A 16,069-nucleotide genomic window follows, 5' to 3' on the forward strand; every position below is an offset into this window, starting at 1 on the left:
ATTTCCACTGGACTTACATTTCTGCATTGTTATATTTGGGTGGAAAATTGAAACGTTTTGCCTCATTTCAGCCAAAGAAGAGGTAGCCATTCAAAGCACAACCCTGACAGAGTTCAGGCTACAGAGACTTTCACAACAGGCAGTGGTAGCACACAAAGACACAGCTACCAACCCAGCTGAGGTTACCTTCTCCAGCCTTTTCTCATCAACAGTTCCACCTAGATAGCAAAGGTGTCTTAAGCCATTACATCTCAAAGCCATTTCAGTAGAAATCAACCACCAGAAGTTGACCTGTTTATACAGGTTTGTGGTGCCAACAGGTTTGCCAGGCGCAGATGACACTCCCACAACCAGTACATCTGCAGCCATCAGCTGGGGAGGGGGAACAGGACCTTTAACCAACTGAAGCCAAAAGGCAACTACCCCAGACCCCGGGTTTGATAAGTCTTCAGCTATACTAGAAACCCTTGTCTACCACTGAACAGTCAATTCCAGGTAAAATAACCACCAGGGAAAGGAAACACGACAACACGTTGCTAGGAGTGGTAGATCTAACCTCTCAAACACTTCATCTCACTGCACTATAGCCTGGTCCTGAGAATATCTTGGTTTTAATTTGCAAAGTTAGTTCCTTTACTGCCTCCATGGAGACAAAAAATGTAACTTAATGAAGAAGGATTTAAAAAAAAAAAGAAATCACCCAAATGCCAACACAGAATAAAATAACTGTTGCCAACTGCTTGTATTCCATCTTTTTCCTTCATTTCCAGGGCTTACTCTGCTCACTATCCAGTCATCTAACCAAGGTCTAGACAACAATTTGGTTCAGTACCAAGAACCCATAGTGGTCCCTTCTAGCTTTTTTATAGCCATGATGTTCCAAGATTAGACCAGAAACTCCAAACAGAAGATTGGTGGGTAGGGGTAGAAAGCACAAGAGGGAGCAAGCTACAGGCTGACAGGTTGATGGCAACAGAACCCAAATTTTCTGCAGCCAAAGTCTCTGACTCTGGCCTTTATCCCCATTTACCGTTTAATCACTGCCATGATTAACACTTCCTCTTTTCATAATGACTCAAAAACCTTCTGTAGTAGGCAGCTTCAGCCTGTGGTGTGACATATCTGAATCGCTTCTGCTGTGGCCTTTGCTTTTGCCTTGCTATCTTCCTCACTCACCTCTGACTTTCTGGCTTTCACTCAGCCCTAAGAGGCAGGTGGAGAAGCTATCACAAAAGTCTGAAGCTGAAGTATTCAAAAAGCTTTCCCTTCCTGTAAAGCATAAGGAAAAACATATCAAAGAGTAATGGTTAGCATGTTTTACTTCATGTTTCAACTTGCTGCTTCGTTCTGTTTCTACTGTAGTTTTAGGAGGTATTTTTACACAGTGGGATAACATGCTGTGACAGAGCTCGTATGCTTAGATGGTGGCTATCTGCCTGAAAATAATTTATTTGCAAACTAAAAATGGACAGCCACTTTGAAAGACTCTTAAACACCTATAATGAATATCGAGGCAAGATAAAAACTGAACTTAATGCACTTCCTTTCGGAGACACAGGTAAGTGCTCTGCAGCTATAGATGTAAGAATCATCCCACACAAAGGCCACAGGCATTTTGGGACAAAGTCAGACCCAAAGGCCAGTGTCTCTGCAGTCCCACGTACTGAGTTGCTGAGAGTCATCATCAACCATTACCTCGCCGTCTAGGAATACAGAAAATGCCAGTCTATTACTCTCCCCACTTTGTGGCGTTACAACATCTACACAACAGACAGAGCAACCAGAATGAAGTCACTGTGGAGAAAACACAGATGAAAGCCATCAGAAATCCCCACGCGATCCCCTGTCCTCCAAAGAAAGGTATTTCAGCATTCTGGGGTGAGGCGAGAGTAGAAGGGACATCCTTGTAATAGGAACCACTGCACACGTTTCCACTCAAACCTAATCTAGGATAATAGAAATGTTTAAAAAAAAAAAAAATTTCAAGATTATTAGAATTTAAGAGACTGGCATGGATCAATTCTAGGAACTGCCCTAGTTCGGTCACTGATGCATGTGAAATGAACCTCAAATGATCAACAACATTTTATCTGGCAAGCTCTTTGAAAGTTGGTCCACTTCAATCTCACCTCATCTCACCGTATCAAAGCATAAAAATTACTTAACTATAAAAAACTGAGCCTGTCCTCACAACTGCATCTGCAAATACCAAACATATAACTAACACACGGATCATGAGAGGAGTTCAGGTTCAAGTTTTATCAGGTATTGATAGACTTGAACAAATCCTTTCAAGAAATCTTCCATGGCTCTTCAGAGCTCTGTATCTCATCCACTGACCCGTGCTGGCTGCTGAATGCTTTTCAAGCTTTCACTTTGTTAATAGAAGGCTCAGAACACTTTTGAAGAACTGGGCACAGCTCATCCTCTAGGCAACACTGCAAAGCAGAGCAAGATATTCCTGTTTTAGAATCCAAAACGCCTAATTGCAGTTCAGACAACTATTTTCTCTTGGGTATACCATTATATACAGGAGATAATACCTATAGACAGGAAAAGCCCTTCAGGTGGAATTTCTGAAGAAAACTGCAGATGCAACTAGACAAAATTATAACCAAAAAAATAAAATAAAAAAGACCCTACTACTAGAATCAGAAGGTGACTTTTTCCAGGTGAGATGGAAGACTAGCTTTATTTCTGTATCTAGTGATTTCATATTCCACTCTGATCAGACAAACAGCTTGTAAAAAGGGGGGCATGATTATCCTCATACTGTTTAGACAAGCTAATGCACGCTTAAAATGCAAGCTGAATATCTGCACTACGATTTTATCCATTATCTGAAAAAAAAAAAGAAAAAAAAAACTTTTCTTCCTTGTGAGGATCAAGGAAGGATAATAATATGCCTTGGATTTGAGGATCAAAAAATGCTAATTAATTACATTCCTGTTATTCAAAACCCTCTGCATAGCAGCAAAACTGTAAAGAGTTACCTTAATTCCATATTATTGCTTACTTGGGAAAGTAGACAACCTGCAGCCTGGAAGGGCACTGTAACTGTTTATGTCTGAAGGTCTATACATTGGCTCAAAAAAAATTGCAGTACCTGGGGTAGCTTCTATAGTCTTTCACTTTCAGTAGACAAAAGGTCAGAGAAGAGAAATGAAGAACAGGACACAGCACCAGTGTCCGACAGCCAGAGATCTTGAGTAAAGAGCAGACTACAACAGGAAACCATCAGTCCCAATAGCTGTAGAGAAAGGTCTAAATTTGCTGCAGATTAACTCAAAGTTGAAAACAGAGGCTGACTATCCCTCCCTCCTCACATTTCAGTGAGTCAAGAAATCTTCTAAATTCCGTGCTCACCATTTGTGGATGTCGACATGCACCTCCAGCAGAGCCCCAAGTGCATGGGTACAAGGAACAGGGAGAAAATCACCTTGCCCAGGCTCCAGGTGAGCTCTTCTCCCCCAAGGATGCCATCTACTGAGCTTTATCCTGCCAACAGCCCAGAGCCGTTCACAGGAGTCAGATTTGGCTATGTGGTCTTTGGTCAAATATTTTAACGCATTTGCAGCCATACCCATTGTATGTATAAACACCACAAAATGTATATAAATAAAAACTGAGCTGGACAGATGAGAACATCTTTCCATTGCGCTTGCCACACCACCTAGTAACCACACCAAAAAGCTGCTGCATCTAAATAGATTATTAGAGCTGACAAAGTTTTAATTAAGTGCCTGTAGAGAAGTTTAATTTATTTTTATTAAATTACACAACTAAAGACTACATGTTACAGTCTCAAAGATTTCTTTGGGAAATGACCGATCAGTAGTAATTTTATTGCATTTCTACTTCCTGCATTTCAAAACGTCCATGAATATGTAATAAAAGTTCTAGACACACCTTTCAGAGAACAGCAAAGTTCAACCACATTTCTTGCTTCAAACGCTACAGAGCTCTGGGAGTAGAAGTTGCATAGCTGGTAGCAGGACAAACAACTACACCTTGTGAGTTGTGTGCTAGCAAAACTAACTGCTGCTCAAACGCAAGAAGCAAGCCACACCAATTACAGAAGTTCACCCAGTTGCTTCAATAGTTTCTTAAAAACAGAAGTGAGAAAACTAGAAGCTCCAGCTAGGAGATAAGTGACACTTGGGTTACTTTTGTATCTCCTACGCAAAATGTACTCAGAGGACAACCTCAGCAACCTGCCAGCAGGTCCTTAAGCTCAAGGCCAGTAGTGAATCCAGCACTGCTAGACAGATGGACGGATTGATACCCTGTTTCTCTCACCATCCCAATTGAAGTTCAAAAGGTTGGAGTGCCCCACAGCCCCCTGCCAGCAGACAGCCCTGCCTCACCAGCACACCCAGGAGTAGCCACCTTCACTTGTGCTAGGTGTATTAGCACTCCAGGAATATAAATGTGAAGTAATTCCACCTGCTTTCAAAGTTTTTCTTCAATTTTCCTCAGTTTCAAGAGGTCAGAGTCATTGAACGTGATTTTTTTCCTCTCTTGGCACATTTATACCTCAGAACAGGTTCCTCCTCTTCGACACTGATAATGAGAGATCCTATACTAATGATTACTTATTGGAAACCACTGACAAGTTATTTAACCATCTTTTTTTATTTCAATCTAAAACTTCTGCTTTTGCAGAATAGCTGTTCCAGTTCTGCCTGATGAACGTAGATAAAATGAAGCAATTAACCACTTTTTCCTTATTGAAACCTCCACCCTTTGCCTGCAAACAAAAGCCACCTTATGGAGATTATTTATTTTGGCTGGGCACATCTACATTTGGGGCAATATTGATCACAGTATAACTTGTGCATAACTCAATACAACTTCTTATCCTTTAGAGATGAGGCTGAACTTAGCTTAGAGCTTTCTTTAAGATTACATCCATCTCATTGCACATAGTTAAGGCAGTTGCACCACACCAAGTGCACACAGAAGACACTAAGCAGAAATACCACACCCCCAAGTAGTCTCTAGCAATGATCAAGAACTCCCAGCTCTCAAGATAGTACATGCAGCATCCTAATGTTGCTCATGTAGTGCTTGCAGAACCCACCAGCAACAAGAGCTCCGTGGTGCCACCACCACTGGCGTGCTGTGCCTTCACAAGCTCCTCTGCTTAGTCAGAAAGCAAGGCAAGAAGTCATCGCAGGGTGCTATGACTAACTCACCAATTGCTCTGAAACGTTAGTCGAGTTCCCAGAGATCCACAGCGTGAAATTCCAACGTTGACTCTACAGGTGCTTGGACTTCAGTCAAGTACACATTGCCCTTCCTACTTTTAGGAAAGCTGTGTGTCACACCTCATGCAGTAAGCTGTTCTCCCGTATCAGACAAATGTCTTCCCTGCCCTAGTTTGAAGAAATGGCAGCCCCTAAACCCAGGGAAGGCAACAAGTCATACGCTCCATGGACTGGGACCTTATTTCTGAGTACAGTGCCCATCTGCCTGTGACTCGAGCTGAATGCTGGAAAGCTATAAAAGTCAGCCCAGATAAAGCATTATTTTGCAGAACAGCAGAGGAGTCAGCTTTTCTTCATAACACTACATGAAGCCAATAACTTACTCTTCATTACTTTGTGTCCTATTGCTTTCTAGGGAAGGAAAGAGCTACTCCCTTCTCTCTTTTAACTGTAAATCATTTTAACAACTTCCCAGTACATTTCTTTGTTAACAGAGGAGCATGTGAATACACCTAGCACAGCTTCTCAACCATGAATTTTTCTGCCAAGCGTTCAAGTACAAAAATGTTCTTAAATAAAAGTTTGTTAACAGTTCATTCTGATAAAGAACTAACACGAGTACTTTAAAGGAAACGGAGATCTAGCGGGAGGAAGGGGAGGAAGAGAGTTGTTTATTTCAGTTGCAGGAAAAGATCAAAACGAAGACGTTCAGGTTGAAAAGAGAACATAAAAGATGACCACAAATTGGAATTTCCACTCCCTAAATGCTGCACAACTTAAGTCTTCATCCTTCAGGCTTGAAGTTTTCAAAGTTATCTTAAACTTCAATTCTTGGAGGGGTTTTCATGGTTTATCTGTTCATTCTTTCTAAAAGAAAGGCTATTCTATTTCCCTCAGGTACAGGACCTTCTCACACAACTAGAGCTTTCCAATGCAGTGAAACCAAGACAATTCACAAAAAGCAGACCTAAAGGAACAGACGTACACCAGAATGCAAGAACGTTACTGCCCAGGCGTTTCTCCACAAACACTTTAGAAAGATTTTGCATTGAAAGCTCTTTTGTAGCCAGATAAGACAGACATACATGCAAATCCTTTTCCCCCGAAGTCTAGCAAACAGGATTTTAATCACCAGTGGAAAATAACTAGTAGTTAATAATGAACAATATTAGGAAAACTCCCCCCCATTTCAGACATCTATACTAATAGAAACAAAGGATATCCTTTCTCTAAAAAACCTTTTCCTGCAGAGTCCCTTTTTCTTTAAGGCTATATGTCTAACTGTTTTGGCAGAGGATAGATGAGCTGAATGCGTCTCCCTCAGTGAACTGAATGCCTCTTCTATCAAAAGATGTAATTATTCCTTTTAAAGAAGAGAACATATAAGCTTGCATCACTTTGCACATGTTTTTCCTCCACTGAGCAAGAGCAAATATAAAAGAGACTAATTCTTGGCATTAAAGGAGGAAGTGCTACAAATAAGTATTGACTTTTGAAGTTAGAAGGACTGCTCTAACGGCCAGATTTTTCTCTTTCCCCCCTCTCTCTGATTAGGTGAGAATTTCTCAGGAACCACAAAAGCAAAGTGTACTTTAGACAATATGAAGGAGCCAATACCTGGCGTGGAAGGGATGAAAGACAAGAGTAATCCCATTTTAAATAAGTCTGGGACACATTTCACCACTGCCATATGATGCAACTTCATTAAATTAAGAAGTTACACACACTTAAACTGGCAATGACCCCTTACCTTACAAAACAGTTTATTGTTCTCTCCACATCAGGTAAAGACTCTCGGTGCAGCGAGAGATACATTTTTATTGTTGAGTCAGTCTCACCTTACATAAACTGCCTTATATGTTTAGTCCTGGTTTCCATTTGAAAGAAGATATTTTCAGAGACCTTAACAGCAAATTTGATTTTTTACTTATTTTTAACACTTCTTGGCAGAAGCATGTAAAATCTCTCCAGCAGCCACCACTACAAAGAAGTGGTAAATTCAGAGATTACCAAATTAGACAATTCCTTACTACTCACGAGCCTGCAGTTCCTCTGTAGCAATTATAGGGAAGTTGCATCCCTTTGAGCAGCAAAGGTGAAATAACAGGAAAAGAGATTTTGTTATTCCTGAATTTGAGAGTAGTAGTTATTTCCAAAGAGCTCACTTTGTCCATGTCATTAGTCTTCCCTAGTCCTCTCACCTGATTTCAACTCTGAATCAAACTCCCACCCAGCACAGTTTAAGCCCCTGTACTTTGGGAGAAAAAAAAAAAAAAAAGCAGCAGCTTTTTATCCTCCCCCCCTGCTGCAGAGCACTGACTTCAAAGTTGTCACTTTGAAGATATCCACAAGTACGTATTAGCAAAAATCAGTCCTGAAAGATGGAAAAAGGTACACAGCCTGATGGAAAGACATTTACTGCTACTCAAGTCATCCCCTGGCATAGCATCTGAAGATACTAAAATAGAAGTGTGCTAGAAATAGACATTTCAAATCGTTGCCTCCTTTATTCTATGCAGGTGGGAGCTCTTCCAGAGGCCAGCACCAACTGATGGAGACTCAACTCTTAGTTCCTTTGCATCATATTATCCAACATTATTGGACTGAAGGGATGCATGATATGGCATAGTGCACCTCACTGAGCTTTAAGGTGCCACGCTATCCTAGAAACAAGAGTCAGCATCCACAAGAAATTGACCTTTCTGAAGAGAGGAAATAAGCAGAAGTTTCTTATATGAATTTTTACTAGCATTAAAAAAAGATTAGAGATGAGCACTAAAGCTAAACAAAAGCAGTGGTTTCTCCAGAAAACCTTTATGCCCATTTTCCTAACAGTGCACTATGTAACTATGTACATCACAGGTTTTGGATGGAGCACATCTGATTTGCTTCTTCCTACCTGTGTAGGAAAAGAAACAGAGGCTGCCATAACCCCAAAGGTCCCACCCAATCAGCTCCCAACCACCACAATAAGCGTAAGCACAATACAAAGGCCTTTAATTTCCTACAGTCGCTTATGTCAGAGGCAAACTGCTCTACACTTTATTACACAGAAAAATGCAAGTGTACCTGTTGTGCATAAACAAACTCAGACTTTGATACTTTAGTTACATAAAATCTTTAGCACATAGAGAATCACCACCCGGTCAATTATTCACTTTTACATGGACAGGTTTCTGCTCAAATCTCTAAGTCACACTGATCTACATAGATTTTCCTGCATATTTTAACTACATTTCCTCTTCTACTTTCTTTTGAAATTCCCAAGGCAGTCTGAGTACTAATTCCATCTCCAGCAACACACTCACAGACATTGTGTGTACATAAACAAGTATGTCTCTTTTTTCATTTATACCTCACTTCTCCCAGCACCCACCCTGGTTTACTTTGAAACTTGATGTCAGTTCCTATCACACCACTGAGCCTGTTCCCCGCCTCCCCTCCCTCCCCCGAAAGAAAAGAAAAAGAAAAAAAGAAAAAGAAGGGGAAGAATCACAAGAGCAGCTAGATTTATGATAAGCTATAAACTACCCTGACCAAAGTCATATGATTGTAACAGTAGAAATTTTAATATATTTTTCTTCTGTTGGCATAAGTTTTTATCAGCAATAAAACAAGATTAGGGAATTTTACTTTAAAAAAAAGTTGATGTTTAAAACCAAATCTTTGAGAATAGCCTTGTGTTTGGAGGTACAGAAAAAGCTAGGCAAATTTAGCTTGGAAAAGCATGCTTTTTTTTTTAAACCTTAAAATACAGCACATTGAGAATCTTACACAGCTTGGTCATATCCTTTTCCTTACTTTTGTCTTCAGTTGCAAATCTCTTGTGGTATGAGTCACATCTCTCTAAAAGCATGCATACAGTAGTCAGCAGAATCCCCTGATCGTATTCATGCGCCACAAAGAAAAACTCTTTTCAACTTTTTGGTTACTAAAGTTACCTTAAAAGTGGGGGGTCAAGGGTCATCAGAAACGACCCCGAGTCCATTAAAAGCAAATAGTAGCTTGAAATTAATGTAGTTATGAGATGTGGAAAGAGTATCTTACTGGAATGTTGATGTTCTAAATCCAGAGTCTCAAAAATAAGAGGGCTGAGCTGGCAAATGGCAGCCCTGCTGTAGCTGAAATGTACTATCTTGCTATATTTAAAGACAATACCTCAACAGTTAAGTATTAGAACATTTTAAGTGAGATAAATAAGCATAAGACACAGGCAAATATCCTTGGTTATTTAATCATCCTGAAAGCAGGGTGGAAGTGTGAGGGGGAGTTCAAAGGTCAAACTCTTCTTTCAGCTGCTTGCAAAGAAAAGAAAGCTTAGCCCATTTTACCTTGGGGAGGAGAAGGGGGGACGGGGCTGTTCCTTCCATATGCCAGTGGTAGTTGCACATTTCATAACACAGGAAAGAGGGAGTGTATTTACATACCCAGAGCATGGAATCCTTTACCAGGACAATGAATTCCATATCAAGATTCAGGTTAGAAAGAGTTGGGACAAAAAAAAGTCCCCAAGAACAAAGGGAAGTCAAAATTTACTTAACGTTTCCCCAGAGCTTCTTAGTTACAAAAATCTGAGTTTGTAATTAAGAGTTTATTGTAATCACTGTTTCGACAGTCAAGGGAAACTCAGAGTTCCCTTTTGAAATTATTTCCCCTGATCACAGTAATAACTTAGCACTCTGTTCATATAAAATGTGGTATTAATCTAGCAACCCTGTTCTACATGAAAGTATAGCAGTAAGGGGAAGGTACTTTCTGAAGGTTAGAAGTGCTCAAAAAGGAATTTTTGAATGTGATCTCATGAAAGAGGAAGCCAAAATGAAGTAACCTTTCATAAGACAGTCTGATAAAGGTGCTAAAGTTTATTAGCTTCCCTTTCCCAGCCCCTGTGCTATATCTTGCTCCCCCCACCCCTACCAAAACAAAGAAAAAAAAATATTCACTTAAAATTAAGGAAAAAATCCTCTAATCCAAAGCCTGGAAGCCATTCTGTAAAGACTACTTTATATGAAACTTTGTTTACAAGATACAAATATAGTCCTCTTACCACATTCAAAACCAGAAAACATCCACTTATTTAAAGAAATACTTTTTCTATTTTGATCATCAAGAACGTAGGTACTCATTTTAAATGTAAATCCAGCCCAATAGTGCCATATGAATGTTTTAAATTCATGTATGATATGCACTGTTTAAGAATGTTTAAACAAAGGAAGTAGGAAAACCCTCAAAATACACAGTAAAACTTAATGACTTTAATTTAAAAATATATATACTGATTGCAGCATGGTAAAATTATTCTCTTATGCTTACAGCCAGTCTTCAGAAAGGCTAAGTGCAGGCAGTGTAGTAATTCGTCCCACTGGAAATTCTGTATAAAACATCTACCTAAAATAAACAAGGCTTCTCAGCAAGAATCGTCAGCTGCCATTAAGGACACACCTTAAAGTTCTTACCACACAGTAACTAAACAAGTACAAACTAGTGGGGACTGTTTGCTACTTTTGTCTGAAAAGTTAATGAGATCAATTCACTCCTTAGTATCAGATCTGAAGGTAGTTTTCTTAAAAACGCAAGAGACAAACAAGCCCAAAACACGAATACCCAGGACTCAGCGCCTGATGTGTTATCAGAAATGCCTAAGGTTCTTGTAAACACGAATATAAATATTAACGTTTAAACCTGACACCACAGAGTACTAGAAGGTAAAAATGCTTAACTGCTAGGAATACGAGTGCTCTGGTGCTGGCAGGCAGCTGTTGTTCCCCTGCCTTTTCTTTTGTTGTGCTTAATCTCATGTCAAGTCATTCAACCAACTCCAAAGCGATGAAGACATAATTGAACAACCTTAACTAAAAAAACTGATCTACTGTTCTTAAATAGCCCGGTATATTGTTTAACCATGCACAAAGACTTACATATTTTAAAAGAATCTCCAGAATTTAAATCAGCAACTCCGGTGCCGGCAGAAGAGCTGCTGGCTGTAGGCCAAGCCAATCAATAATCCCTGTAATAACCGCGTTTCTAAAGTTATTTGCTTTTCATATTCATCACCCTAACAAACTCAAAAGGCAGAACTTGAAAACTCACACTGATTGCAAACGGGAGCCGAAAGAGAGAAAACCCGAATATTTCGCAGGGAATTACAGTATTGCTCCTTTTCAAAAGTGCTGCAGAAAGATCAGTGATCACAAAGCCACATTCCTGCTACAGATCTTAAAATATTGACTCAGTTACAGAACTAGTTAAAGGGGAAGAAAAAAAAAAAAAAGCCTCCTCCACCCTTTCCCCCCTGCCCTCCCCCTCGGCCAAAGAATGCAGCTTATCCTTCTGATTTAAAACCGTCCTTCTGTGTTATCCCAGGAAACGCTTGAACATTAGGGTGGACATCCCGAATTAAAGTCTCAGCCGTGTTCCCAAACCCACAGGCAGTGGGAGCTCCTAGGAGCAATAAAACATGGCGTGAAAGCGCTTGCAAGCCATTGTCATAGCTCGGTGCTCCGATACCTTTGCAGACACAGAGCCAGCCCCCCCCCCAAGCAACGAGCATGTAAGCCCTGGTCAGCAAGTCAATGCCTGCTATTCAACTTGTAGTTAGGCGTTTTATTTCGGTGTCTTCCAGATCGTATCAGTCCTGCAGCTCAGGGCCTAATAAAATGTGAAGAATGATATGCTCGGTCTCTCGTTGCATCTGAAACTGCGTTATTTCCCTCTCTTCTTTTTCACACATTCTTACAAAAACTTCCCTTTTCACATACTTCTATAAGAAAACATTTCACTGCACCTACTTCAGTTCCTATTTCTATTTTCGATTTTCACTAGATGCTTCTGCTACTGCCTTCCCCTCAAACCCACCGGCTAGAAACTGATGGAGTTTTAAAGCTCTCAAGGTCATTTCAGAAAGAGGAAAAAAAAAAAAAAAAAGTGTTGTTGCCTTAAAAAAAAAAAAAAAAAAGCTTTAAGCACACAAAAACCCTAAACTAAACCCCTTTCAGATCCAAACGCCTTTCATCAGCAGATCAATAACACAGCATAAAGATTGTTGTTCACCGCCACTTCAAAACTATTACACTTCAATTCAGATACTTACTAGGAGTCACACAGCACGTTTATGGGATGGCTCATTAGAGTACACACAGCTCACTCTGGCTGCAGGTTTTCTGTGTGGGAAACAAATAAACACCCCCCCCCTCCACCCCCAGGAACAGAAAGTCCGGCGAGTATCACGGAGCAGGAGTGAAATTCAATCTCTAGATATTCTAGAATTTTATTGTCCTCGCTTGGCAACGTCTTTGTTGCCTAAGAAGTCAGTTGGGGCTTATTTATTTATTTCCTAAACTTCCTATTCCTCTTATAAAAAAAAAAAAAAAAAAAAAAAAAAAGAGAGAGAGAAAGGAACACGATGCCTGGGAAATTAGGAGGAAGGGTTTAGCCTTTAGGAGAAAAAAAAATGGCAAAACGGATCGATAAACTTTTCATTAACCCCCCCATCCCCGGCCCCATGAGCCACTTACTCCAAATCCTTCCTCCAGGACCATCTCGGGCTCACAAAGAAGCGGGTGCCCCCTGCTCCCCCCGAGCCCCGCCTGGGCGCTGGGAGAGCCCCGGGGAGGCAGCAAGGGAAGGGGCAGGGGCCGCAGCGGGACCTGGGGACACCTCCTGGCCGCGGGGGGCGCAGAGGGGAGGCGACCCCGAGCGGGCGAAGGAAGGAGCCGGGCAAGGCTGGGAGGCACCGGAGGGAGGCTGGGAGGGAAGGAGAGAGGCTGGGAGGGAGGCAGGGAGGCTGGGAAGGGCTGCGCTCGCCCCCCACCGCCCCCAGGGAGGGGCTCGTTACCTGCTGCTGCTCCGCCGCCTCTCACCTGCCCCCCCCTCCTCACCTGCCCTTCCTCCTCCTCAACCTCCCCCCCCTCCACACACACACACCCTCCAGGCTCCGGGACAGCCGCGAGGGGGCCCCCCCAGCCCCTCACAAAGCGGGGACCCCCCCCGCAGAGGTGCTGCCCCCCACCACCACCTCCCTCCATCACACGGGAGCCAGCCCCGCGGGGAAGGGGCTGTGGCTCCCCTCCCGTGAGGATATGAGTAGGGGGGGACACGAGTGGATTGGGGGGGTCCAGAGGGGAGCCCCCCTCACTGCAGCCGACCCTCAGCCCTCCCTCACCTGCGCCTGAGCCGCCTCCCCGGCCGGCATCCTGAGGTGGGGGCAAAGAGGGACGGAGGGGAGCGGGGGCGGCCGCCCGCGGTGCCGCCGGAGCCCGGACTCGGCGGCGGTGCTGGCGTTCGGGGCACTGTTTGTAAACCGCTCCCGCCGCAGCTGTTGCTCGGGCAGCCCCCGGCCGCCCGCTCCGCCCTCACGGCAGGCCCTGCCCCTCGCCTCCCTTCCCCTCCTTTCTCTTCTTCCCTTCCCCGCCTTCTCCCGGCCCGGAGCCGGCAGTGAGGAGTGGGGCGGTCCAGCAGTGCTCCCCCCACGCTGCCTTCTCCGCGGCTCCCTTGAGGGGCCGTTGGGCCTTGGAGCGCCGCCGGTGGTTGCCCCTGGTGAGCCGAGCCGGCCTTCGTGGGGCACGGGGCTGGTGTGTGTGTGCGAAGGGGCCGCAATTCAGCCCCCGGGGCCCCATCGGCTGCCTCTTTGTAAATGTAAATACGGCCATACGCCTCGGAAGGGGCCGCCATCAGTGGGCTTTTGTAGGCCCCGGTGGGGCGAAGCGGCTTGGGCCGGCTCGGGGTGGCACGCTGCCCCGGTGACCCCTGACTGCTGCAGAGTAGTTAGCTTAATAAATATATCCATAAAGAGTACAGTAAAATGAATAATAAATAAAGAGTACAGCCAAGTGAATAATAAACGCGACCAGCACGTGGAGGTACTGGCCATGAGGGGAAGAACAGAGAAAGATGGCGGTTTGTCTGTCACCTCTCCTTACGGATTGGCAAGCACTTGCAGCCTAAGAACAGGGGAAACGTGTAGGCTTAAAAACAAACAAACAACAATAAATTATCTCATATATTCTATGTATCTATGGTCATAAGCACTCGGCTGTTGAGTGTGGCACAGTGTTACTTCTCTAAAGGTATGGGCACTAAAGTGGAATTAAACGCAGCAGAGAAACTATAAGAGTTAATTATAAGAGATTATAAATTAAAAACTTCATTGCAAGAAGATTCACTATAATAGTTCAGTATTCATTATAAGAGTTTTTAAGTATTTCAGCTGGAACCACGGAGCTTCTTAGGAGTTAAATTAAATCTGTAATACTGTTAGCAAAGTGCTTAATCTCTGCTAGACCTGAGGTTAGCGCCTTCTTCAAGTAAATGGGATAAGAAAGAGGCGAGGTTTCCATGTGGCCTCTCCTCCTGTTTTTTCCCCAAAGACACACAGAGACCTGTTAAAGTCAGGTTAGTTCACATCAGTAGGTTGAGATCACACCCAGGAGCTTATTTGCTTCCACATAAAATCATCCTGACTGAATGGAGGACATTTCTAAAATAACTGCAACTAAAAGTATACATTTGTTTTGTTTTGACATTAAAAACAAACAAACAAAGCTTTTCTCAAACTGTTCTCCCAGACTGAAATGAACAACAGTGCTCAGGCTGAAATTTAGGTCACTTATATGGCAAATAAAGATTAATCAAAAACATTACAAAATGTGGCAATATTACTTACGACACCATTCTGGAAGATGAATTATCTTTATTGACAAATGTGAATCTTACATCACACTAACTTGAAGCGGAATTCTTTTAATGAAAAGAAGACCACAACACGAGGCCAAACTTTTAAAATTTCAATGCATAAGACCTTCAACTAGTCATAAAGGGAGGTGGCACACCCTTACTAGTTTCCTGAAGGTTAAAATACCTCTGGATCAGCTGTGTGAACTGAGAGCATGGGGGGTGGCCTCAGCCTGCTTCTTTACAGGTTATAAGTTGTTAGGACTTGGTCCTCCTGATGATTGATACAGGAGGAAACCGATGCAGTGCTTGTTGCACAATGAGCATTTTTAGTTGTTGTTTTTAAGTGTGATTTTTACAGTATCATGTATCTGAGCAAGGTGCTTATGCATGCCTGCAAAATATTCCACTGTATTGCAAGAGCTTCGCATTTCTTTGTAAGTTGCTGCACACTAATTTGTACTATGTGACCAAACCTGATCCCACAAACACTCCCAAGTTTAAGCACGGGAGTGGGTCCCTGCGCTTCAGCGGGTCTTGCCACTTACATTTATTTTGGTATCGATTTCCTGCAAATGGAAGCATGGCAGAAAGAACAAAGTAGAATCTCCCTGGAAATGGGTGTGAGCTACCAGGTTTGCTACCACCAGTGCTCTCAATCACATGACCCTTGAAAATCATGACTGTTAAAAGTGTAGTCTGGCTACTGTCTTCCCATTTCAGCATTTTAAATGTCCTTATATTGAAGAATTAACTAGAGTGCCCACAAACTTTAAACAAAGAAACAAACAAAAGAACCCTTGTGCTTTGCTCTTAACATCTTAACTCTGTCACCTAAAAGACTCAATGAGTCATATTTTACAATATTTTTTTTTTTTTTTTTTTTTTTTTGTGACATATCAACACCCATTGCTTCTCCTCCCCTTTTGTTTTTCACCCCTTTTTATAAGTGTATTTTTCCAGGTGAAATATACCGGCCTCCTTAAAATCAAGGGGCACTCCACTGGAGCCAGGACTCTGGGTGACTGTAAACATGATTTAATAGAGAATGCAGAAGCTGTATGATTTTTATCAACTGAGATAGGATACCACTGTGGAAAACATGGAAAAAAAAAAAAACTTTCAGAAAAAAAAAAAAAAAGATATATATATATATATATGTAAATGTGTTTATATATAGAAGCTCATAC

At 42.3% G+C, this 16,069-nt stretch overlaps 1 protein-coding gene across 7 annotated transcripts in view; it reads right to left on the minus strand.

Annotated features, from left to right (window-relative positions):
* Positions 1 to 13,588, minus strand: part of ZNF217 (zinc finger protein 217) — a 28,414-nt gene extending 14,826 nt beyond the window's left edge. The window contains exons 1-2 of one of the 7 annotated variants that reach the window (XM_072026552.1): positions 13,372 to 13,588; positions 1,177 to 1,269 (exon numbers count right to left, since the gene is read on the minus strand). The gene's annotated coding sequence lies outside the window, so the exon portion shown is untranslated. Of the gene's footprint in view, positions 1 to 1,176; positions 1,270 to 11,300; positions 11,423 to 12,300; positions 12,428 to 12,724; positions 13,340 to 13,371 lie in introns of those variants that run through there. The other 6 variants (XM_072026551.1, XM_072026550.1, XM_021276662.4 and 3 more) reach the window with 6 other exon arrangements.
* Positions 13,589 to 16,069: the final 2,481 nt, after the last annotated feature.

Source organism: Anas platyrhynchos, chromosome 21 (assembly GCF_047663525.1).
Source record: "Anas platyrhynchos isolate ZD024472 breed Pekin duck chromosome 21, IASCAAS_PekinDuck_T2T, whole genome shotgun sequence".
Lineage (NCBI taxonomy): Eukaryota > Metazoa > Chordata > Aves > Anseriformes > Anatidae > Anas > Anas platyrhynchos.